General features: G+C 40.9%; 1 protein-coding gene and 2 pseudogenes across 4 annotated transcripts in view; 2 read left to right on the top strand and 1 right to left on the bottom strand.

Moving 5' to 3' along the window:
- Nucleotides 1-27,271, top strand: part of CTNNA3 (catenin alpha 3) — a 1,138,512-nt gene that overhangs the window by 105,653 nt on the left and 1,005,588 nt on the right. The gene's annotated exons all lie outside the window — the stretch shown is intronic.
- On the bottom strand, nucleotides 7,559-7,667 carry LOC133389844 (5S ribosomal RNA; annotated as a pseudogene).
- LOC133389834 (5S ribosomal RNA) lies at nucleotides 13,231-13,346 on the top strand (annotated as a pseudogene).

Below are 27,271 nucleotides of genomic sequence, written 5' to 3'. Positions count from 1 at the left end.
CTCTTTGCTGGTGACAAATGTTAGGGTTTTCCTGCCATGGAATCATGAGGCTCAACTTTATGCTCCATGATTCCTGGGACGAAATGATGCTCTGCAGCCAAGGACGTAGCTTCTCATTCTGCACTAACTGAAGTTGTGTCAGCTTCATCTAAAGTCCTCCTCATTCTTCACCTAGCAAACTTCCCTGCAGTGATGATTCTGGTTCACCAATGGCTGATAATCTTCTCTTTCCTGGGGATTGCCCAAGAGAATAGATAGCAGGATGGCTAGACTGGGAGAAGACCTGTGAAATCTTGGCTTGAGATCTCTCATCTGGCAGCATTGTTAGATCACTTTCTCCTTTCACATAACTTTTAGAAAGACACTGGCTAAAGAAACTACCACATACTGTGATGAAAATGAAGCTTGATTCTTACTCATTCCTGCTATATGTTAAACTTGTTAAGCAAACGGAGCTTGAGAACAGCAGACTGATCTGCAAACTCAAATGTCACTCTTCTCTATCAAAACAACCCAAATACTGGAATACTGGGCTTTTTTTTTTTAGCCCTAGAATTTCCTTGTTTTTTGAAAAAAAATTAACTGCATTGCATGAACCCTTGTGTATATATCTGTGTGCACAGGTAAAAATTAACTTCACCATGGCTCTAAAATTCCTAGAGTGGTATGCAACAAAACAAATGCACTAATGTAAGGATTAGTGCTAGCGCAACAGGATTCCCCCCCTTCTCCCCTCTCCTCCCCAAATCTGCTCCAGAGGATCAGGGGAAAACCCAGTTCAGATTTAGGGGGCATGTGGAGGGAGGAGAGGGGGAGAATGTTCCTTTGTGCAAGGAGATGAAGCTGACATAATAATTTACAGCAATCCTGGAATGTAGTCTACTGTTGTCCTTCCAGATTGCAAACCAGGTGATGTTTGTTTGTTTATGTTGTTAAACTTATATATTCACCCTTCCTCGAAAGGAGTCCAGGTCAGCAAAACCACAAGTGATAATACATCTAAAAACAATTCCAATACTGCTGCAGACTGGGAAGGATCTCTACTTTAAAAGGCTTGTTGAAAAAAGACGGTCTTCAGTAGGTGCTGAAAAGATAACAGAGAAGGCACCTGTCTAATATTTAATGGGAGAGAATTCCAAAGGGAGGTGTCACAACTCTAAAGGCCTGATTCCTATATTGTGCGATAGTATCTGTTGGAGGCTCTCTGACTTATTGGGTATATATAATGGGTGAGACAATATTTTAGGTAACCTGGTTCCAAGCTGTATAGGACTTCATACACCAGAACCAGCACCTTGAACTTAGCCCGGTAACTAATTTGCAGCCAGTGCAATTTAGCAGAAGAGATGTGGAGCAGAGCATGAGAAGAAGTGGACAGAGTCAGAGACTGTAAATCATGTAAGTTCATGGCAGCTTCTCTGTCTTTTTCTCGCTCTGACGGGCGAAGCTGTCACTGTCAGTGGCACAAGAGCCTTTGAGTTCAACCGTGTCTGGAGGTGCGTCACTAGTGCCTTCCCTCAAGTCCAAGTCTGAGTGCTCCTCAACCTCTTCGCTCCACGCGCGTGGGGCTTGTGACATATAGTCCTAATTTCTAGATAAGTTTTTATATTTTCAACTTGCATTTATCCTGCCCTCTCATTAGGAAACATGTGTATGCATGTTTCCATTAGAACTTGTTTGTACCGATTTAGCTGATCTTGATCATTTATTTAAAAGAATAAAGAGAAAGGTCTTTTGTCAAAACTACCACTTATAAATTTCCTTATGCATGTTTACATTCACTGTATCCATTCACTAGTAACATATAAATACAAACCTGTTGTCAAGGCAGTAATTGAACATCATCATTATTATTATTATTATTATTAAATTTATATCCTGCCTTTCCTTCCAAAGGGAGCCTGGGTGCAAATGGACAATAAAGCACTAAAAATACCTTAAAAAAACAATTCCAGTACATATGCAAACTGGGATAACTTTTAGAGTTAACAACCATTTCTGGGCAGACAGAATACAATTAACAAAATTTCTTCCAATAGAGCATCCTATGAGTGAAGTAGATGATGAGGAAAGTGGCATACATTTAGTGCTATGATAGAACCTTTTTTTTCAATAGGCTACTTTGTAAGGCTGACAACTCCCTGACGTCCTGGAGGTTTGCCACAATGACCTGTATACTGAAAAGTCAATTCAAGTACTAAACCTTTAGAAGAGATGTTAAATCAAGACCTTTTCAGCCTGTCTGTGCTGGCTGTCCTGGAGCAATTTTCAGATCCCCTAATATTGGAATGGGCAGGAAATAGTTCTAATCTCTTGCCTAGCATTCATTTTTTTTCTCAGTGAGAGAGATGTTATAACACTGAAGGCTCGCTGGCACCTGCGGAATAGCTTTGTTAGCTGCATTTTTGTCATGTTTTAGCACTTTGCTTTAAAAGTGGTATAGAAACGTTATGTATGATCAAGATTGATATGTAACTTTTTTATTAATCATTTTATTGTTTAGTCATAGGTCATTATGATGATAAGACCTGGGCCCCTTGATTACCTGGGCATCCCCTTTAGCATCCTGGCTCAGTGGGATGGGTGGAGAGCAGGTATGCTTTGCTCTAGGTGTGGCCACATGGTTATTGCAATGGTTCTGCCTGGCTGTGATGGCACCTGGGTGGGCCAGACTTCAGGGAGCCATTTGGCTTCCACTCGGTTTCCCAGGGTGGCAGAGAGAAGAATGGCATTTCTCTGGTCTGCTTGTGGGCTATATGAGCAGGCGTGCCCCAGTGAGAGATGCCAGTTCTCTGAAAGCTTCCCTCCCCCATCCCCAGTTTACAACTGTTGTACTTATTTTGTTGTTTGTTGTGGTTTACTTCTGGTGTTTATGTTCGCTGGTTTGCCTGTTCTTTGGGATATATGTTTCTGTGGACACTGGTCAGCCACTGGTTAACAGGGTTGGAAAGGGAGTTTACTCACAGGCATAACTGTCCAGGCCTTGCATGGTTTTCGCTTTCCTCATAGCAATAGTATGGTGTGATGCTGTATAATTTATTTTGTCACAACCTACCTTGGTAGGAGGAGCATTGGGCAGGATCCATAGTAGGGTAAAGCAGAGGATGGGCTCCCTGCTTCCCATTGTGGGATCCCCGTAAGGGATGGTGGGATGCTGCCTTCTGCCCACAGCACCACCTCAGGGAGCCATTGGGTGGCATCAATCCCAGGTTGCCTGAGGGGCCCATTGGGTCCAATCCTTGTTGAGGTGGGACAAAGATCAACTCCATGAGTTGGACCCCAGCCAGGGCCAGATTAAGGCCAACTGATGACCTAAGCACAGCCCAACAATGGTGCCCCCCTCGGCCCTTCCATTGCTTAACTGATAAGACATTAAGGGCTTATCCAAAAGGAGCGGGATAATCCACGGTTTCCATATTCGGTTTGTCATCTGATAGTCCTCACTTTGCCTTTTAGTTAGCTCTTTCTCAATTTAAAAAAACACTTTTTTGCACACGCAGTGGTAAGACCCCTACATTCTTTTCGCTTTTTCCAAGCTCCGCCTCCTATCAACCAATTGGTCAGCAAAAAAATTATGTATGCTCCTCTCCCCCTTTGCAACGAAGCACAATATGGCTGTAAAGGAGTTCTCGCCTCGGAAGGAAAGGCTGCTGGTTGGTTTCATGCCTGCCTTGTTTTTATTTGTGATATTATGGTTATATGAATGTATGCTTTTCTGCCTTTATTGATATTTAAGAAGATACACATGCTGGCAAAAGCAAGAAACGTGTCACCCCCCCTCCTTCTCCCTTTCCTTCCCGGAGAATGAAATTGACAAAGCTTTCCGGAGCAGGCTTGAAACTGATCAGAAGCCCTTTTCTTGTTTGTATTTGCGATATTACACTTAAATGAATGTATGCTTTTCTGATTTGAAGCAAACCCCCCAGCAAGCAGAATGAAATTGACAAAGCTTTCGGAGGCAGGCTGAAACCGACCATCCCCCCCTTTCTCGCTTGCTGTGCATTGCAGATCTCACCCAGAGTGGCTGCCCAGTTTGCAGGCTGGCAAAAAATTAAATGCATCTGCGCAGTAGTTGCAGACACCCCCCCCAACTCCCCACTATTGCAATGATTGGTTCAATTTTCCTGGGCTTATTCTCACACATGTGCAAAAGTGCAGATACATGATTGGCTGGAATGAGGAGAAGGGGCAAGGGGAAACGCCCAAGAACCGCCCATCAGCTGTAAAGTCCGCGGTATTGCATCCTAACTCCTGAAGGCACAGCGGATGATTCCCAATTTTAAACAGCAAATCGCATTTTTGCCAGTATTGCAAGGAGCGGATTTAACCCGCGAAAATGCGTAACAGCGCGAGACGTCATTTGGACGACTGAAAAATAATGAACACACATAGCGGGCATGTCACACATTTTGCAGTCGTCTGGATGAGCCCTAAGACTCAATAAGTGCTGAAGGTGAAATAAGAGATTGAAAATTCATTTTCTTCCAGACCAGAGCCCACAACTATATTAAATAAAAACTGTTTTTTAAAATTTTTATTTAACACTAAATAGCAGTAAGCTATGTAAGCAAATTATTTACTTATAACTAGGGCAACAGAAAAAATGCAAATTTTCCACACTGTTTTATATATTTCTTAATAAAATTGTTATAAGGAAAAAAATGCAAATACAAAAATTTATTGAAAACTATTTTTAATCACCCTCTGAAAGATTATAAGGCAAAATAAGATCTCATATTATCTCTACTGAAATTACGTGATATCAAGAGCATACTTTTCAAATTTGAAAATCCTGTTTCTACAGAAATCGATGTTGGTGGACAATTTTTTAAAAAGATATTCTAATGGAGAAATATTATTTGTATGAAACAAAACATTGTTTATTCCATTGCTTTCTAACCTTGACGATACATAGCATTTCATCATACATGGATCAAAAGATGCAAAATAATGCTTATTGACATTGTTGCCTACTTATAACTTTATTTATACTTTAAAAAGTTTTCTCCTAGATTTTTTAATTGCAAAGTCTTTGATCAAGTCCACAAAACCAATCTGGCGTAACAAATCTGCTTCTATACTTAGCAGAGACAAGGCATCCAGCCTGTCTTGTCGCATAGTTGTTCTGTTGGGATTTTTAATATGCTTGAGCTGAGAAAATGAACGCTCAGCTGTGCAATTTGTGACCATTAATGTTAAAAATATATGCAAGGCAATATATATATATTTATAATTGTTTGAAAAACACTGAAATTCATGCAGAAAAACGTTGGTAAGACAGTCAAGCATACTGAACTCTAGGTCTATGTCTGACACCTTCAAACTTTTAAACTTTAGTCACTCACCATACCAAAGAAAACTTTTTTTAACAATTCAGATTAAAGTCGAACATGGCAGATAAGAATTACAAAAAATTTGACTAAAGTCGAGTGTGGCAGTGAAAGAGTTGAGAGTTAAGGGCATGATAGCTAGGGGAAAAAACTCTGTGGTGCCCCCCTTCCCTTGGTGCCCTAAGCACGTGCTTATTTTGCTTAATGGTTAATCCAGCGCTGACCCCGGCGCACAGGCTGTGTGCCTTTGCATCAGACAGCATTGGTGCTGCACCATGAATGGATCCCTCATGTCTACATAACCAATGTAGGTTGCTGTAACCTATAAAGTTGTGACCTTGTTGAACCCAGAAAAGTCTCTGTGTCATTTGCTGCTCAGGCACCCTATCCCTCATGCATCTAGGCACTCAAAATGATTTAAGTTGCAAATGTGTATTCACTTACCTGTGTATAGGTAAGTATGCATTAAAGTCATTGGAGCATATTAGACATGCATAGGGGTGTGCAGTTAAGTGCAATTTATTTGCACATATAATCCCTGTAAAAAAGAAAAGGCTGGGTGGGATGCTCGGTTAATGAAAAAATGATGTAATCATTAAAGGAACTCTTTAAGATCCAAGGGAGATGTGACATGGAGATCTGTGATAAGATTGCCTGACTTTAGAAGGAGAAAAAAACCCCAATTTCCTATGCCATTTTCTTAAGCTATATTGCACTTCCTTCTCTTCCAAAGCTACTGTTGGGGCAGGGCAGAGGGGGGCACCACGTATCTGTACTGTACATGTATTATTTCTTCATCAGTGAGGCTAGTAACATTTGGAGGGTGAGATATATTGTGAAAACTGTGTAGGGGAAAGGTTCCTTAGCACAATGCTGATCTAATCAAAATTGGACCACTTTTTAAAAAAAGTTAGTTTTGATCTCAGATCTCCGAGGTCAAGTCTCTTCTGGCCCTTACTTAGAATTCCTAAACATAAAGCAGATTAGGGTCAGGCAAGCAGTAGCTGTTGTACAATCACATGTAAAAGTTTATACAGTTTTGGGAACTTGAATAAAGTTTTATGCCCCTGATAACAGGTTTTGACAAGGTTCCTGTCGTTGCTCAAACTGTTATAAAAGATAATTTGATTTTCACTTTGTCACAACTAATAATTTCTCTCTTGATGAGGCTAGGGTTGTCTGTACTCAGTTTTTCAATTGCCTTTGGTAGAGAGGGCTTCCAGGAATTATGCCATGAGAAGGAAAAGAGCCTCTGCCCTTCCAGTTAAGTTCTGCTTTGCCTTGTGCAACTGAGACTCTTTTAGGGCTTGTGTATGTTCCCCTGCAGCCCAAAACATAAATCTAAGGGAGTTTGGAAAGGCAAAACATATAGACATCAGTCATCTGACAAAGGTCCTGGTAGCATTTCCCATGTTTCAGTGTGCAGAGTGGGCAGTTCTCCTCCCAAATAAGACCACTGAATGAGCAGCGGCAGGATCTTCAATGTGGTGGGACATGGCAACAGCTTGGTTAGAAGATGGACATACAAACCCCCCTCCCCAACTCTGCGCAGATTTTGTATGTTCCTTTTGCTGATTCCTCAGCTGGCACCCTTTCTTTGAAGCAACTCTGTTTCACAGAGCAAAGGAAAGTCCAAGGGGTGGAGTCTACATCTAGTCTATGGTACAAAGTTCTAATACTTAACTCTTCAAGGGTCTTGTTACTGTGCAGGTTTTTTTTCCCCAGGATTAGTTAAGAAATTATAGAGCGATTGTGATCCTGAAAAATCCACCCTCAGTCAGAGACAGTCTTGAGTGACCAGACTTTTGGGGGCTCTTCCAGATGAGGCTTTTGTTGTGCGCTCGCCCTGCCTTATTCACTGAATTTTTCAGATGATCCTATTCTTAAATTGCTCCTGTTCTTGAAACAAACTGTCATTGTTTAAATGGAGGTTGTCATTGTCTGTCACGCCACAAATTAATTTAAAAAAAATGCTGGGGGGGAGGCAAAGCACAGCTTTGGGGCTGGTGGTACACCCATTTGCCCCACCCTGGGCTGATTATATTCCAGCCATGCAAAGGTCAGAACCATATATCCACACACACAGACACACACAAGCAAGAGGTATTTTGTTATATGCCTTCAACTCGATTAATGACTTATGGCGGCCCTATGAATCTTTTTCGATATGTTCATAGGATTTTCCTGGTAAGAGGTATTCAGAGGCGGTTTACTGTTGCCTTCCTCTAAGCCTACGGCACCCGGTATGCCCAGGCAGTCTCCCATCCAAGTACTAACCAGGCCTGACCCTGCTTAGCTTACGAGATCAGGCTTGTTCATGGTAGTATGGCCATAGGCAAGAGGTATTACCACAATTCAAGACAGGCAAAAGCGCTCAAGGAGAGTGTGGCCTGTGTAGAGTCTGAAGGGCCAAATGGAGCCCTGGAGGGCCATGTTGGGCCCCTGGGCCTGAGGTTCCCCACCCCGATATAGGGTTTTCAGGACCTCTAAATAACCTTTCTTCCAATGCTCTAATTTTTGTAGGAAAATATGTGTTACTGTACAATGCATGAAGTGTGGCAGAAATGTTTGCTGCATTGTGAGTACCCTGGTAAAGCCCAATTCATATTATCACAGGTGAAGAAAACAGTTCTGCTCGACTTACCAGTTACAGAAGACACGTATTTTTCCCAGCATGCACAGTTGTGATGTGTCAACAGCCTTTAGGATTTTTTTCTTTAATTTTTATTGTGTAGAAAAATGCTCTTATTATACAATATAAGAGAGACCAAGCATTCAAATAGGAGATAAACTGTTGGTTTACTTTGCCAATAACATTTTGGTGGAATGAAACCTATTTTATCATCAGGAGAGGTAGCTGAAAAGAAAGAAAATGCATACAATGCTTTCCTTGTTGTTATATGCCTTCAAATCAATTACGACTTGTGGCGACCCTATGAATCAGTGATCTTCAATAGCATCTGTTATAAACCACCCTATACAGATCTTGTAAGTTCAGGTCTGTGGCTTCCTTTATGGAATCAATCCATCTCTTGTTTGGCCTTCCTCTTTTTCTACTCCCTTGTTTTTCCCAGCATTATTGTCTTTTCTAGTGAATCATGTCTTCTCATGATGTGTCCAAAGTATGATAACCTCAGTTTCATCATTTTAGCTTCTAGTGATAGTTCTGGTTTCATTTGTTCTGATGTTTTTTTCCCAGTCCATCGTGTGTACAAAGCTCTCCTCCAATGCCGCATTTCAAATGAGTTTATTTTTCTCTTATCCGCTTTTTTCATTGTCCAACTTTCACATCCATACATAGAGATTGGGAATACTATGGTCTGAATGATCCTGACTTTAGTGTTCAGTGATACATCTTTGCATTTGAGGACCTTTTCTAGTCCTCTCATAGCTGCCCTCCCCAGTCCTAGCCGCCTTCTGATTTCTTGACTATTGTCTCCATTTTGGTTAATGACTGTGCCAAGGTATTGATCATCCTTGACAAGTTCAGTGTCCTCATTGTCAATTTTAAAGTTACATAAATCTTCTGTTGTCATTACTTTAGTCTTCTTGACATGCAGCTGTAGTCCTGCTTTTGTGGTTTCCTCTTTAACTTTCATCAGCATTCATTTCACATCATTACTGGTTTCTGCTAGTAGTATGGTATCATCTGCTTATCTTAAATTATTGATATTTCTCCCTCCAATTCTCACACCTCCTTCATCTTGGTCCAATCCCACTTTACGTATGGTATGTTCTGTGTATAGATTAAACAAATAGGATGATAAAATACATCCCTGTCTCACACCCTTTCCGATTGGGAACCAATCAGTTTCTCCATATTCTGTCCTTACAGTAACCGCTTGTCTAGACTGCAGATTGCACATCAAGACAGTCAGATGCTGTGGCACCCCCATTTCTTTTAAAGCATTCCATAGTTTTTCATGATCTACACAGTCAAAGGCTTTGCTGTAATCTATAAAGCACAGGGTGATTTCTTTCTGAAATTCCTTGGTCCATTCCATTATCCAATGTATGTTTGCAATATGATATCTGGTACCTCTTCCCTCTCTAAATCCAACTTGGACATCTGGTGTCTCTCAATCCATATATGGTAAGAGCCATTGTAGAATCTTGAGCATTACTTTACTTACATGGGATATTAAGGCAATAGTTTGACTGCATTCCCTGGGATCCCCTTTCTTTAGAATTGGGATGTATATTGAATGCTTCCAGTCTGTAGGCCATTGTTTGCTTTTCCACATTTGTTGACAAATTTTTGTCACAATTTGGACAGACTGAGTTTCAGTAGCTTGTAGCAACTCTATTGGTATGCCATCTGTTCCTGGTGATCTGTTTCTTCCAAATATTGTAAGAGCAGCTTTCACCTCACATTCTAAAATTTCTGGTTCTTTTTCATACGGATCCTCCATGAATGAATTTGTCATCCTTGCATCTCTTTTATACGGTTCTTCAGTGTATTGCTTCCTTTTATTTTATCTCGGTCAGTCAGTGTGTTCCCCTGTTGATCATTCAACATCCCTACTCTTGGTTTAAATTTCCTTTAATTTCTCTAATCTTTTTCTTATCTTTTATTTCTCTATAATAACTATTGTAATAGTTCTCTTTGTCCCTATGTAGTAGTGGCTGTATAGTTGTATTTAGGGTTCTAACAGTGTTTCTATCTCCTTTTGCCTTTGCTTTCCTTTTCTCTTTAACCATTTCAAGAGTTTCTTCAGTCATCCATTGAGGTCTTTCTCTCTTTTTAACTAGAGGTATTGTCTTTTTGCATTCTTCCCTAATAATCTCTCTTTCTGGTTCTCTGTCAACTAAGTTTAAAGGCTCAAATCTGTTCCTTATTGGATCTTTGTATTGTTCTGGGATGTTATTTAAATTGTATTTTGGTATTATAATTGCTTTGTTGTTCTTCTTTAGCTTTACTCTGATTTTTGATATTACCAGTTTATGATCTGTACCACAGTCTGCTCCTGGTCTTGTTTTCGCAGAAAGTATGGAACTTCTCTATCTTCTATTACCAATTATATAATCAATTTGAATCCTATGTTGGCCATTTGGTGATGTCCACGTGTACAGTCTTCTTTTTGGTTGCTCAAAAATGTGTTTGCAAGAAACAAATGATTGGCTTCACAGAATTCAAAAAGTCTTTCTCCAGCTTCATTTCTATCTCCTAAGCCCCATTTCCCCACAATTCCTAGTTCTTCTCTGTTTCCTACTTTTGCATTCCAGTCTCCCATGATTATCAGCACATCTTGTTTTTGGTGTGTGATCAATTTCTTATTTCTTATTTATTTATTTGATTTATATGCCGCCTTTCCTCCCAGCAGGAGCCCAGGGTGGCAAACAAAAGCAGTAAAACACATTAAAACTTCATAAGAACAAACTTTGAAATACATTAAAACAAAACATCTTTAAAAACATTTCTTTAAAAACCTTTCAGATCATCTTTAAAAAAAGGTTTAATTTTTTAATATTTTTTTTAAAAAGGTTTAAAAAACATATTAAAAAGCAATTCCAACACAGATGCAGACTGGGATAAGGTCTCAATTTATAAGGCTTGTTGAAAGAGGAAGGTCTTCAATAGGCACTGAAAAGATAACAGAGATGGCGCCTGTCCAATATTTAAGGGGAGGAAATTCCAAAGGGTAGGTGCCACAACACTAAAGGTCCGTTTCCTATGTTGTGCAGAATGGACCTCCTGATAAGATGGTATCTGCAGGAGGCCCTCACCTGCAGAGCGCAGTGATCAACTGGGTATATAAGGGATAAGACGGTCTTTCAGGTCTCCTGGTCCCAAGCTGTATAGGGCTTTGTACACCAAAACTAGAACCTTGAACTTGGCCTGGTAGCAAATTCTTCCTGTACTTAAACTCTTTTCAGTTCCTCTTCTTCTGCGTTTGTCATTGGAGCATAGACTTGGATGATGGTTATGTTAATAGGTTTCCCCTTTTATCTCATTGATATAACTCACTCAGACCTTGCATTATAGCTCCGAGTTGCTTTTGCTACATCACTTGTCACTATTAAAGCAACCCCATTTCTTCTTAATTTCTCATTTCCTGCATAAAATATTTTATAGTTGCCTGATTGAAAGTGTCCCATTCCCATCCATTTTGATTCTCTCATGCCAAGTATTGTAATGTTGATATGTTCCATTTCTTGCTTGACAATTTCTAACTTTCCTTGGTTCATGCTTCTCACATTCCATGTTCTTATTGTGTACATTGTACAACTCCAGACCCTCCTTTCACATCTGTGTGCATCAGCCTCTGGGCTTCTTTTCGGCTTTGACCCACCCACATCATTTGTCACAGCGCTACTCGTCCTTTGTTCTTTCCCGAGTAGAGTAGCCTTCTGACCTGGAGGTCTCATCTTCCAGCACTATCTCGTGTTGCATTCTGGATAATCTGTTCATAGGTTTTTCGTGGTAAGAGGTATTCAGAGGTGGTTTACCATTGCCTTCTTCTGAGTTTGGATGCATCTTAGTCTGCTGTCTCAGTTTTGACCATTCCTCCTTGAGTGCCCCTGCTAGAAGTCTAGCCTCTTGGTCTAGACTCCTGACGGCATTGCTCTCAGCTTCTTCAACACTCTAAAAACCCCTCACCATGTTCAGGTGTGCATCCTAGAGGGGGGAATGCTTTTGTTACAGATGGAAAAACCTTTCCATCAACCTTATAGGATACTTCCATTGCTTATAATCTGCAAGAACAGTGGACGAAATTCAGTAGATTAGTAGTGATCAGACTGACATTGTTATCCACTGTAAAGGTAGCCTTAATCTTATTTAACAACTGTTTTGCAGTTGCCTTAGATGACTAATTCTTTTCTGATAGTCTAGCTTGTGGTTTTGCTGAGTGTAGGGAGAGATCTCTGTATACCAAGGACTACAAAAAATGTGTTTGCCTGCAAAGAGATTCCTGTGTCTGAAAAGAAGAAAATATGGAATTTATTTCTATAGTAATCTTTCAGATTATACTTTAAGATCAGTGGACCTATGGAAGACTTGGATATAATCAATTTGTACATTTGTACATATTTGCATCTAGTTGCAAAATCTGAAAGGGCTTTTGTTTCATCGAAGAGGGAATTTCTTTGTATGGCTTCTTCTATTAGAGTGATTACTAGTGGAATTTTCCTTCTGGGCAACTCTGAAAAGTGCAAGAGCCCTTTCAGGATTGTTGGTGTTAGCCACTGAAACACTAATTCATATATGTGTGTTTGTTTGCAGCATGTCCTGTCATTCTTCCTTTTCAGATGTTAACCTTTGGGATTGGTTTATTTATTTGGTGTTCCTTGTTGTGTAACAGGGATTGATTTTTTGTTTAAAATTGTTTTGATAGAAATTGTACAGGCTGAGGCAAAAGTTATGTAGGATCCAGCTTTGCTTGCTGAAAACATCAATTTATATATCTCTTGCTAGTTTTAGCATACTGTTTGAGCTGGCTGACATGTCCTCATAACAAATAATTTATCAGGATTTTCAATTGTGAATTTATGGGTGCAACAATATGAGAGCAAATCACAAAGCGAAGTACAAATTGAACTACAATTCCTTTCCACAAATATACCCAGTCATTATTGATCAGGTAATCCAAATTAGTAGATGACATTCATTTAAGGGTGGTATGGGAGATAAAATACCTTGGATATAAGTTCCATTGAAATCAGTGAATAAATATGCACTAGATTGCAGTGTTAGAGGTGGAGGAACTATCTGTGATTACAAAGAAAAACATGATCAGAAGGGGAGCCAGATTTCATTCAAAAACATTTTCTCATTTTCTTTTCTCAAAATGTTCATATTTAATACTTACAGTGTGCACTGCTGTAGCTGTCTTCTTTAAAATACCTTAGCCTTAAGGAAGCAAGCATGACTATTTTGCAGCAGTTTATATTAAAAAATGCCTACGGCCATACTACCCTGAACGCACCCGATCTCGCCTGATCTCAGAAGCTAAGCAGGGTCAGGCCTGGTTAGTTGGATGAGAGACTGCCTGGGACTACTGGGTGCCATAGGCTTAGAGGAAGGCAATGGTAAACCATCTCTGAATACCTCTTACCATGAAAACCCTGTGAATATATCCAAAAAACAGAGCTTGGAAAAGTTACTTTTTTGAACTACAACTCCCATCAGCCCCAGTCAGCATGGCCACTGGATTGGGCTGATGGGAGTTGTAGTTCAAAAAAGTAACTTTTCCAAGCTCTGCCAAAAAAGATTCATAGGGTTGCCATAAGTCATAATTGCCTTGAAGGCATATAACAACAACATATTAAAAAACACAACCTTCTGCACAAGGTAATGCTATTTTTTCTTGAAGCATCTATAGAAAGAACTACAGTACTGAGTAATGGATTGTGATACAACTATGATTGCAATCCTGTATATATTTACTTGTTGGGAGTAAGCCCCACTTAACCAAGTGACATATAGTTCTGAATAAACATGCGAAGAATTTAGAATCATAGAATAGTATAGTTGGAAGGGGCCTATAAGGCAATCAAGTTGAACCCCCTGCTCAATGCAGGAATCCAAATCAAAGCATTCCCAACAGATGGCTGACCAGCTGCCTCTTGAAGGCCTCCAGTGTCGGAGAGTCCACTACCTCTCTAGGTAATTGATTCCATTGTCATATGGCTCTAACAGTTAGGAAGTTTTTCCTGATGTCCAGTCAAAATCTGGCTTCCTGCAACTTCAGCCCATTATTCCGTGTCCTGCACTCTGGGACGATCAAGAAGAGATCCCGGCCCTCCTCTGTGTGAAAACCTTTCATGTGCTTGAAGAGTGCTATCATATCTCCCCTCAGTCTTCTCCAGGCTAAACATGCCCAGTTCTTTCAATCTCTCCTCATAGGGCTTTGTTTCCAGTCCCCTGATCATCTTTGTTGCCCTCCTCTGAACCTGTTTCAGTTTGTCTGCATCCTTCTTGAAGTGCGGAGACCAGAACTGGACACAGTATTCAAGATGAGGCCTAACCAGTGCTGAATAGAGGGGAACTAATACTCCATGCGATTTGGAAACTATACTTTTGTTAATGCAGCCTAAAATAGCATTTGCCTTTTTTGCAGCCACATCACACTGTTGACTCATATTCAGCTTGTGGTCAACGACAATTCCAAGATCCTTCTCACATGTCGTATTGCTGAGTGAAGTATCCCCCATCTTATAACTGTGCATTTGGTTTCTTTTTCCTAAGTGTAGAACTTTGCATTTATTCCTGTTAAATTGCATGTTTTCAGCCCAATGCTCCAGCCTATCAAGGTCCCTGTGAATTTTCTTTCTGTCTTTCATGGTATTAGCTATGCCCCCCAATTTTGTATCATCTGCAAATTTGATAAGCATGCTCTGTACCTCCTCATCCAAGTCGTTAATAAAAATGTTGAAGAGCACTGGGCCCAGGACCGAGCCCTGTGGTACCCCACTTGTTACTTCTGCCCAGTTTGAGAATGAACCATTGATAAACACTCTTTGAATAAGATTCTGGAGCCAACTGTGGATCCAACTGATAGTGGTTCCATCCAGCCCACATTTAGCTAGCTTGCTAATCAGAATATGATGGGGCACTTTGTCAAAAGCTTTGCTGAAGTCGAGGTATATTATATCCACAGCATTCCCACAGTCTACAAGGGAGGTTACCTGATCAAAAAATGAGATAAGATTTAGCTGTGCATAGTTTTTTTCAATGGAATTTGCTCACAAGTCCCAGGCCTTGCTGTTGAAATCCCTCATCTGAGACCCCAGGTGCTTTATGCCTTTGGCGTCTAAAAGTTTGGGAGGTCCCTAATGGACTCTGGTTCAGATAATGAACGTTGGTGATTTTTCCCTTTAAGGCAATAATACTAGACAAATTCCATTTCAGTAAGGCCTCTTATACTGTCTATCCTTTCTGCCTAATTATGGGCTCTTTAGCCCCTTCCCCGTACAGTTATTGGAAATTCTGCAAAATCACAGTGCAAATCCTTCCTTATCTAATCTATTATCCAGCTTTTAGTTATGAAAGTCTCAAGAATTTGACATGAAAATCATGTTGCGATTTTGCATCTGTGGAATTATTTTCAGGGAAATTTCCTAGCAATGGCTACATTGTAATATACACATTCAAGATTTTTTTCCAACTAAGCATACTTACTTTTCACGCCTTTCAATGAGTACCTAATGCCCTAAAGTACTTTGCTGATCACTCAGAACAGCAGGCTCCCATGGGACTAAAGCAAGAGCATTTTAAGAGTTGCCGCTTCTTACTAGTGAAATGAAAGGCAATCATAAGGCACTTTTGTAAGGCCATGTAAGCTGTGCTGCTGCTTTGTTGGTTTGCAGTATGAAGATTGTCAAAAGATTCCTAGGGGAAATCAAAATGTGGTGCATTTGGAAGTTAAATTTTGAACAGATGCCCTGGGCAGTGAGAGGCCAGCATAAAGCAGGTGTTCAGAGCAGAGCAGCATGGAAACATAGCATGCTGTCATGGCTGCTGTGCATGCAGAAGGGCTGCATAAGCCAACAGTTACTTTCGTTCTGCAAGATTCAGTAATAAAAACTAATAGGTTCTTATTAACATTTTTATAAGTGGTCACCTTGATACTGAGCATAATGGTTATATCTGGTATAATAGTAAATCAGGCTTGTCAAGTGTGAGGAGTGTGAATGGAAATGACAGAGCTTGGAAAAGTTACTTTTTTGAACTACAACTCCCATCAGCCCCAGCCAGCATGGCCACTGGATTGGGCTGATGGGAGTTGTAGTTCAAAAAAGTAACTTTTCCAAGCTCTGGAATGCATCAGACAGACATTTGTACATTGCGGGTCCTCTGATTACTTGTAAGAAAATGGACAGGGACTTATTTTATAATATATTTCTTTAAAGTAATATAGGTCTTCAGTGTACTCTCTAGTCCTGTCTGATTTTCCTTTTCCTCACCTGGTGATGCAGCATTGCCTGTGGGACAAATTGGGGATGTGCTCAGATGACCAGCCTTGTTTTTGTGTGCAGTACCCTCTCCTTTTGCACTTCCTCAGGCTCTCAGATTCCCCCCCCTCCTGTGTAGGGCATAGTTGGGGCCCAACTCAAAGGGAAAGCTAGCCATTACAATAAGAATACAAAAGTATAAAAAAGTTAAAAAATACAAATATAGATGAACACTCCAGAAAACTGATGCCAATAAAATACTTATAAAGTTGTTTGCCTCCATAGTGAGGCATATACCATGGTTGAAGCAGCTCCAAATGTGGCTTCCAATGCTCCATCAAGCTGTGCTATGTGGGATCAATTGCAGTTTTTGCAGTGTCATGCCATTGACAAGGTGTTCGTGAGAATGTGCTCAATATGCACCCGCTTGACCCTTGCCCTTCATGCAAGGGGGGGCATAGCTGGGTGTGTCCAGGGTGTGGTGAACATGTCTTTGTGGGAATGGGTGGTGCCTGCTGCCTTGAAGCAGGCTGCTGATACCCACCAGTGTGGTTGCCTCTGTTCTGTGGAACAGCATTTCTGTTGATATATGACAATCTGTATGTTCCATAAACAATTGAAGACATTTTTGTTTTGACAAACTTTTCCAGCTAGATGAAAAGGTCTTTGCTCATTTTATATTGTTTTAAAATCTATTTTTGGTTTGGTTTTTTTGTACTGACTTAAAAACCAATTTAACTTACTATGATATGTGTGTAATGCCTTGAGACATATACGTAAAAGGTGATTCAATGATGATGTTGCATCAGAAATGTCCTAAAAGAATAATAATGTTGTAACAATGATCTTTGGATATCAGTCATATTCAGGTTCATGAGCATTGCTGGTTTACATTTTTTTTGTTCAGTTGGTTAGAGGATCACAGCTCTAATAATAAATAACATTTATTTCTGATGATATAACAAGCGTGCCTCTTACCAAGTTAGCATTGGTTGTAATAATAGTTGGCTGGGGATTCCCCAACCTGCGGTGTTTCTGCAAAACTTGCAAAGGCAAAGGAAACAGTTTGTAAAATGTTCGCTTTCAAGAAAAGTCTCATTTCCCTACAGCTAAAGTTCATAAAATAAACTTTTGCATGTACTTGAGTAGACAAGGTTCATGTATAATATATGAACTGCTTTCTTGTTCTTGGACATATTAACATAGCCTCTTGGTGTTTTGAAAGGCAAAGAGCCTAGGGTGATAGCCAACATTAATCACACTCAGAGTAGACCCAATGAAATAAATGGATTTAAGTTGTATAAGCCCATTCATTTAAATTAATTTCTTCTGACTATGACTATTGTTGAATATCACCCATAGTCAATAACAGTGGCTTCACGTAATGGGCAAGACAGTATCAGTTCATTCACTTTCACAGCCAAAGCAACTGTCTGAGTGGATTTATTTAAGTAATTTCTATCCCATCTTTTAATAGTAAAATGTACTTGCAATCAAATAACAACTGCAGATGACAACGTACAAAATCATGAATGAATACTGTCAGTAAAATAGTAGTAAGCACCAGATAAAATATCAGAGGTCAAATCAAAGAATCTAATGTGGTTGTGGGAATCTCAAATCTTTCTTTGATCCTCTGGAATATATGTTGGTGGTCTGCAGGCCCCATCTGGTTACTTGCTTGCCAACTGCCCATCTTTCTCTCTGTTCCTCCCCTCCCACTTAAAAACAAGGATATGGTGATAGGCCTCAGATGAGAAAGGAATGTTCACCTATACCTCACAACCCTGACAGTGAAAACAGTAAGACGACAACCCTCCTTTGGCTTTTTAAACATACATGTATTTCGGGTTGCCACTACAAATTCAATTTTTCTGCCCCTGTCTGAGGAGCGTAAGAAGGAGAAACTCCAGGCTATATGTACTTAGCTTGATCTCTGCTTCTCGCTGTTATAAGATACATCTGCACCCTAGCTTTCAACCTTTAGCTGACCAAATGTCTCACATTCAGATTTCCTTATTAATTAGTGTATCCTGGCCTGTGTGCACAGCACATTTCAGCTTCTGATGTGTTTTGGAAATATCTTAACACTTTTTGTACCCACGGTTATTGAGTCACATTGATTTCAATGGTAGAAACAGCTAAGCATCTGCTTTAATTACATTCACTCAAATCAGTGGGACTTAAAAGTGCTAAACTGGGTGAAGCTTGTCCAGTTTGGGGGCATTCTATTGTATAGCACAGTGGGGAGGAGAGCCTGGCTGGGAGTCCAGAGTCTGTGAGTTCAAATCCCCGCTTGTGTCTCCTGGGTGTCAAGGGTCAGCTAAAGATCACCCCCACAGTGAGTGGCTCAGGGGTTACGTGCCCTGCCACCTGTGCAGCTGTGGGCAAGCTGCATAGCCCCAAGGAGCCCAGTTGCCCTCCAGCTGGCAGTTGCGGACAAGGAAGGGGCTGGCTTGTGCAGCTGTGGCAAGCTGAGGAGGCCCTAGCCAGCTGGGGAGGACTAGCCTCAAAGGGAGGCAATGGTAAACTCCCTCTGAATACCACTTACCATGAAATCCCTATTCATAGGGTTGTCATAAGTTGGGATCGACTTGAAGGCAGTCCATTTCCATTTTTCTGTGAATATCAGCTGTTTTATAGGCTTTCACACACTCCAGATGGTTTATCACTTTGTATATTTCTGGGGAGATGAATTCTTTTGATCCTCTTCACTTTGTAGAGTATATTGTTTGATTTGATACCCTTTGGCCTGTGTTTCTACATTAACTTTTAAATGTGTGTGAGGGTTACCATTTGTTTTTTTTACCTAACATACTACCTCTTTATAATACCAGCTTCACTATATGATTGGTGGAATATGGATTCGATGGCACTGTCAGTGTTACTTAGATTAAGGATCAGAAACATGCAATTTAGCTACAGGAGCAGGGGAAGAAATCGGTGAAATTATGACATCAATAGCAAAGAAGATTCAGTACATATATGAAAGGATGGTGGAGACATTGCACACATACTAAATACTGAAGCCCTGAGAGTCATAGATTTTTCCTATATGTCATGGCAGTAATATCTTCAAATAACTTTTAGCAGGTTTGTTAACCATGACCTCCCCTGACTGCAACCATGTTCTTCATCCTTAATCAAACTGCTTTCCCAAGCGTTCCCTGTAGATAGTTTCCTAGGTTTCCCCTGTGGCTGGTGTTAAAATGGTTGCGCTATAGCTATGTTCTTTGTTTCAGAACTGTTTCCGTTATAAAATGGGTTATGCTTGCTGTTCCAGTTTTCAGCAAAGACTCCGTTTACCAATGACAAATGGCTAATCCTACAGGGTCGGTTGAAGGAAACATTCCCTGCTGTTCAAAATTTAATTACAGAGAGACAATGAATTACCTATATAAAATTACACCGGTTACACTTTCACAAAACTTTTCTCCGCCAATAGACACTTCCATGCTTTCCATAGCATCTGGCATAAGATACGGAGTCATGTAAAAGATAGTGAAACCACTTCAATAAATCTGTTGACTAAACCATATTTTTGGGATCAGGAGCTACAATTGTAGTGTGGATCCAGAGAGTTTCATAGGTATGCAGCTTTATAACACAGGGCCAAACTACATGTGACACAAACCATTGACACAATTAGCACTTGTGTAAAAGTTTTTTTTTTAATTTAAAGATTATATAGCTGATGTGGGGCCCCAATCCAGATCACTGCCACAGTAGGGGGCAAAGGATTATCCCCTCAATCCCAGTCTGGACTTGTTCCTCCACACCAGCAAACATTCACACAATTATTGTGTAAAAGGTGTCACATATATTATCTCAGTATTCTGAAGAAAGTGTGGAGGGAATTCAGAGATAGTGAAATGATATTTTTAATAGCATTAACTCTTTGTTGGTGTCACACTGTGCAAAAACATTATTCAATGAGCAGAATAAAAAGCTAAGGAGCTTGTATGTATGGGTTTCCATTGTCACCATTGAAAAGGAAATACTCTAGGTATGTTCTACCAGTGCATTCCCTGCCAGTTTATTTTTTCTTGTCATCCATCTTTCTTAATTCACAAGGTATATGTGGCAGATCTATTGTACCCTCAAGAGCTGTGCGTGCATGTGAATGAAGATGCAATGGCTGCATTTGATCTATATATATTCCTAAAATAATCTCTATTTTTAGTAAAAAATATCTATTATTTAGCCTGGGATGCTTAAGTGCCTCTGTTGTGATTACCTTCCCCCTCATTCTGTGGAGAAGCTTGTTGCCTTTAGTTTCCTTCATACAAACCTTCCCCTGCTTTGAGTTCCCATCCAAGCACTGTCACGATCAAATTGTGCTCCAGGCACACTTTAATGCCACTGAAGGATGTTTTATAGAATGTGATACATCCCCTTTAGCATATAAATGTAATAGAAGCTTTTGCTATTCAACAACCCCACACAATTGTTCCCTAAAGTGGTTTGATTCCCTTGTCAAAGATCTTCAACAGGCCAAATTTCTAAGAAATTAAAATGGAAATAATGTCCTTTAGAGGGAGCTGGCTCTTTATCCTAGTGCATGGTGGAGACCACTTCATTTCTCAGGATTAAATATAAGTAACATGTATGTAGTAACAATCAGAGCTTGGAAAAGTTACTTTTTTGAACTACAACTCCCATCAGCCCAATACAGTGGCCATGCTGGTTGGGGCTGATGGGAGTTGTTGTTCAAAAAAGTAACTTTTCCAAGCTCTGGTAACAATGAATGTGTATGTAATAATAATGGATGTGATTCATCTCTTAATGAGATTAAACAAATTCCTCAAATAATAGTAACTTGGTATATGTTGGATAATGTGTTAGCTTGAAACTTACTTAATGGATTTCTGTGATTCAAGGGGCCTCAGGGGAAAGATAGCAGCCTTCAAGGAAGAGACACTCTTGTTATCTGTCAGTTGTCCATTTATTTGAATTGTAATGTCACCTTTCTATTCAAAACATGCTGTGAATATGAATCTTCACAATAATTTAAAATATTAAGATGGAGTTCTACTAATTCAACTTCTAATTTCAGCATACATCTTTAAAGTGGTTGTCTAAATGTTGAAGTGTTGTCATTCATTTCCATTGTAATTTCTCTAACATTTCATCTTATGTCTATTAGCATGCATGCTGATGCTTAAAGTTGCTTACATATCCCTGTATGATGTTTTAAAGGCAACATTATAAATATTGATTGTATTAGATGGGCTGCTGTTGGGGCTTTGCTTTCCCCCCAGTTTTCTTTTGTTGGCAACCAACAAGTAATCTAATGTTAAACTTCTCTTTGTCATACCTTTGCTTATTGAAGGCAATTAATGCGTTTATATTAAACATTTCTGGAAATCATCTTGAATTGGTTGGCCCAGGATGCTACTGCTTGAGAATTGCAAGGCATATGAGGCTATCAACTTGCTGAAGTTAAGCAGGCCTGGTCAGTGCCTGAATGGTGACTGCCTGGGAACCAAATGTATGCCACTCTGGATTCTGTGATGGAAAAAAGGTGGGATTGAAATGCGAGGAAATAAAATAAATAAGTAAATTGTGGTTCTTGTTTTTAAACACTTGTGCTTATAAGTAAAGTCTGTAGAATGTATGAAAAAGTATATTTAAGATGAGAGTATGATTTAAATTACATCAGTAGCAACTAGAGCACCTAATATGAGTGTCTAGGGGACAGAACTAGTAACATTTAGAAAAATTGCCATAAGCCATTTTTAGCCTCTACAACAGAGCAGGGGTGCGGAAACCTTTGTCCTCCCGATGTTGCTGAACCACAACTCCCATTGTCCCTGTTTGCTGGGACTGATGGGGGTTGTAGTTCAGCAACATCAGGAAGACCAAAGGTTCCCCACCCCATTGATAGAGGAAGACATAAATGGAGACACCTGGATTCAAATCCCCACTCAGCCATAGAGGAAGGAACCTGAACAGAAGTACTCCACACTGCAACTTTTTGATGCAGGACCCACTTGTATATTTCAGTTAGGAAAACTGAAGTCAGCATTGAATGACAATATGCAACAAACTCAGGAAAGATTCTCAAATGGAAGAAAAAAAGTTTTAAGTTAAGTCCTTCTAAGTTATCTGAGATTGTATAAAAATACCCAGTTTATTTTAATTTATTTGTTGCATTTATATCTTGACTTCCTTCAAGAAACTCAGAGTGGTGCACATGGTTCTCCCCTCTCCATTTTATCCTCACAACAACCCTGTGAGGCAGGCTAAGCTGAGAGTCTGTGACTGGCCTAAGGTGAGCTTCATGGATGAGTGTAGCCAATGACAGTTCATAATGAACTCTAGCATCATGACTCTATGGGTATGATGACATCCAATGTTCTGTAATGTTGCTTTGCTAAAAAAAAATGGTACATAAAAATAACTTTTGCTTCTTGCCTGGAATCATGTAGATGTCTTGAGTACAGATTCAAGGTTTTATCCTTATTTTCTTCCTTGTGCTTTCTTCAGTCCTTCAGTCTTTTGGCACCTTAGAACATACTGTTATGTGCCTTCACAATCTCCAAGCGGTGAGAGATCTCCAAGGGTCCTCGCACATGCCCAGGGTTTGGTTTCCTTGGAAAGAAGGTTGATGGAGACTATGGTGTCTTTATATGAGGTTTATTTACACACATTCACAGCCTGAGCATAAGATGGAGGGGTTCAAAGCATTAGCAATCCATTAGATCTTGGTTTTCGATCAGGCTTATAGAAGGCATCCTGAAGCCAACTGCAGAGAGCAGGCCTCTCTGTGTGTCTCCAGTTCCCAGCCTTTCCTCAGGCTAGCTTATTCAAAATGCGGCGGCTCAATTACTCACAAACAGTCGTCGCCGGGACCACATCACGCCAGTGTTGTTCGATCTACACTGGCTTCCAGTTGTTTTCCGGGCCCAATTCAAGGTGTTGGTTTTAACCTTTAAATCCCTACACGGTCTCGGCCCAGTTTATCTAAAGGAGCGCCTACAACGCCACCAATCATGCCGCCTGACAAGATCGGCCACACAAGGCCTTCTCTCAGTCCCGCCAACCAAAGCAGCTAGGTTGGCGGCCACTAGAGAGAAGGCCTTTTCAGTGGCGGCCCCCACCCTCTGGAACTCCCTCCCACAAGATCTTCGGCACATCTCTTCCCTGAATATGTTCCGCAAGGCCTTAAAGACCTGGCTTTTTCAGCAGGCTTTCGGGAGTTCTGGGGAGGCTTAATATTCTTCTGTTTTAAATGCCTCCTATTATGTATTGTTTGCTCTTATAATTTATATATTTCACTGTATTTTTATATTGTATTCTGCCATATTTATTGTATGTACGTCGCCTAGAGTGGCCACTGGCCAAATAGGCGACACATAAATTAAATTTATTATTATTATTATTAGCTAAAACCACAAGCCTCTCTTTTGGCCCCAGGAAGGGGGGACTCTTCTGAAGAGTTTCAATAACAATAGGATCTCCCTGGCCCATTCGCCAAGAAATGGGCACTTGATAGACCCATTAGGTCACTTGCCTCTCTGTTAGATTAACAAAGGAGACTCATTGGACCTGCGGAGCAGGTTTCTCAGATGCAGAGCTCACCTCTAGGTGCAGGTTTCCAAACCAGTGGCTGGAAGGGGACTCATAGTAATCATCTATCTCAACCCTCAAACTGATAACACTACCCCCTTCACTGAAAAGGTCTGTCCCAGACCTGCAAATAAACAACAGTATAACAGCTGTCCCTGTAGACAAATAACAGAACAGATTAATAAGACATTGAAATACACTTCATCAAAAGCATAGTTATAGTACAGTCACATTTCCACACAACACAAGTACAAAAACCATACATTCCTTTACAGCAAGTTTTCAATTAATTACTTTCTCTTTAGGTTTCCTCTTCTTTCTTGGAGCTCCCAGTCACAGTTCTGCATCCAAACCGCTTACCCAGTCCTCATACTTGGCGGTGCCCCAGATAGTGAGTTCCTGACATGTTTAAGCCAGATTACAGCCTCAGTACTGGAGCTCCTTTGCCTGCCTTGTGCCACTATAGCACAGCAGCCCTCAAATACACACACATTTCCCCCTTCCTCCCCCAACAACAGAAAGTGGCTAGCATGTGAAACTGGGGGAATAGGAGGAAGGAAAACCAAAATGCTAGAAAAATAAGTATTTATTTGTAATCCAAGCCCTTTGTCTTGGGGTTTCATGCAGCTCCCAGTCCAAGCTCATCCCTGCTGCTGCCTGCAGGGTCTTGAGATGCATCTCCTGGAACACATCTGTTTTTTCATCAGCACATAGCAGACTGTAGCCCTTCCCCCCACTCTCTGCCCTGGGAAAAGTCTTTAAGCCACTCCACTTCATCTTCAGCCCCAAACTCCAGATCAAAGTCCTGCCACAAGTCTCCATCCGAGGGCATCTTCTTCAGGACTAGCTGGCCTGGTTGGCAGAAAGAAATCTTCCTGTCTGTTCTACCTCACCATCTCCAGTGTAAATCATGGGTCCAAACAGAGGCAGGTAATCCTCACAGTATCTCTTGCCCTCCAAACTGCAAGAACCTTGGATGCCTCTCGCTGAAGGAGCTTACTTAGGGACTGCACCCATCATAGGAGCTGGATCCCCCCTTATAAGGCCATTATAGGGCACTCAAGGGGCAAAGTCACCTGGGGATTTTATCTCACCCATCTCTCCAGGTGTTGAGAGCTCCTCTTGGACATGCACTCCCACCTCTGGCTTCTCCTCCTGCACTTCTTTTTACACAGCCATTTTTCCAGGTGCTGGCAGCTCCTTTTGTGCACACGCCTCCAACTTTTCCTCCTGCACTTTCTCTTCTGCAGCTGGCACACACGGGGTGAAGAAATCCATCAACAGCTGCTCTTCTCCAGCCTCTGGTTCACCTTTCTACAAGGCCTTTTCTTCCTCCCACATTATGTCTTCCACAGCAGGCACACATGGAGCAGAGAAATCTATCAGCAGGATCTCTTCTGCAGCCTCTAACTACCTTCCTTCCAAGGCATCTTCCTCTTCATTTGCTAGTCTGTCCTGCTTCAATTCTTGGGGCTTTCCCTCCAGCTTTATGGTGCCTTCCCCCCTGGCAGGCTCCTGGACAATCAAGGCCTCTTCTTCCTCCTCTGCTACTGACTGCAACTCCTCACAGTTCAATCCTCCAGCTGCCCATCTACTTTCTGGATCTCTTTAGCCACTCCAGCCTGGGTGCTCTGCAGCCGAACTCCTGGGTCACTCTCAATCCCTTGTAGCAGTTGATCAGGCAGAGCTCTCACCTCCTCACATGGGACCTCCCTTTTTTCTTCAAAGAGGCTTTCCATTCTCTCTGCAAATCATTGCTGGCCCCCTTGGCAATCTCTCTGTCTTTGTTCTTGATCCTCCTGGCGATCTTTCTCAATCTGTTCTGCTTGCTGCTGGAATATCAATTTCATCTGTTCCAGGAGGGCTGCTATTTCTCCCTCCATTTTGCCTGAGGCCCACATTGCTCCCAAGTCTTCCTCCAGGAAGCTCAACCCCACTCCTGACACTAGTGTTGCGTGCCACCCCAATCTCTGAGTGGTGAGAGATCTTCAGGGGTCCCTGCAATTGCCTAGTGTTTGGTTTGCTTGGAAAGAAGGTTGATGGAGACTATGGTGTCTTTATGATATGTGGTTTATTTACACAAATTCATAGCCTAAGCATAAGATGGAGGGGTTCAAAGCATTAGCAGTCCAATAGATCTTGCTTTTCCATCAGGCTTATAGGAGGCATCCTGAAGCCATTGTGCAGGGAACAGGCCTCTCTGCGTGTCTCCAGTTCCCAGCCTTTCCTCAGACTAGCTAAAAATACAAACCTCTCTTTGGCCTCAGGAGGGGCGGGCTCTCCTGAAGAGTTTCAATAACAATAGGATCTCTGTGGCCCATTCGCCAGGTAATGGGCACTTGACAGACCCATTAGCCCACCTGGCCACTCTATTAGATTAACAAAGGAGACTCATCTGATCAGTGGAGCAGATTTCTCAGAAGCAGAGCCCACCTCCAGGTGCAGTGTTTCAGATCAGAGGCTTGAAGGTGACTCAACTCCCAAATCCATAACAATACCTTGTGATTTGTTTTGTAGGCTTTGTAAAATGTGGTTAAAGATAACATTTGCTATGATCCAAACAGGGCCATGGTGAAATCATGGATATAAACCCTTTACGTGGACCTTAGTTTCCAAGTCAATTGTGTTTAGTGGAACAGACCACAGCACAGTTGTAGAGCATCTGCTTTGTGTGTAGAAGGTTCCACGTTCAAACCCTGGCAGCTCCAGGTAGGCCTGGGAAAGACTCCTGGTCTGCAGCCCTGGAGAGCCGCTGTCAGTGTAGATAATACACTTAAACTGCACAGTATGGCTCAGTAAAAGGTAGCATCTTATTTTCCTGTATTCCAGGACTCACTTTTTACTGTACTCAAGTTTTTTTTAATTTAAATTGTGTGAGAGCTGTAATGAGAGCAGAGAAAAGCTTTAAAATGTAAATTTGCATCAGTGTAATCTGCTCCAGTTCAGTGGCATCTACCTGAGTTTACTGCCTTCCTTATGAAGAACATCTTAGAGGTGTGAATTACTCTGTCCCAGAGAAGCTTATCTTACAAAGCTGCTCATTAAAGTTGATGCAAATTATATATGATTATTTCTATAAAGAGCCAGCTGAAAGCATGGAAAGAGAAGAGGGAGAAAAGACCCTGTTACTTAAAAGATTGTTTATATCTAATTACGACTTGCACGTGTGGTGCAAAATAGGATCAAAGCCATGAATAACAACAAAATGATAGCATAGCAACTTTCATATGGGGTGTGAGTTGGCAGTGCTTTATTTGTAACTCTTTTAATAAACTGTGAATATAATGTTGAATTCAAACTGGTAATTTATGTTAAAAATACACCTAATTTGTTGGTGTCACATGAGAGAAAGCAGTAATAGAAAGCAGTCTTATGTATATCTGTCCATCTAAATGTGCCACTCGAGGTTTATCATTTTAGAGCTTTGCCCCCTGATACCGGCAAACCTGGCCCCATTCTTGTGAACACACAGG

Source organism: Rhineura floridana, chromosome 7, assembly GCF_030035675.1.
Source record: "Rhineura floridana isolate rRhiFlo1 chromosome 7, rRhiFlo1.hap2, whole genome shotgun sequence".
In the NCBI taxonomy this organism is placed as follows: domain Eukaryota; kingdom Metazoa; phylum Chordata; class Lepidosauria; order Squamata; family Rhineuridae; genus Rhineura; species Rhineura floridana.
The sequence above is the reverse complement of the archived record's forward strand: the minus strand, read 5'-3'. Positions and strand labels throughout refer to the sequence as shown.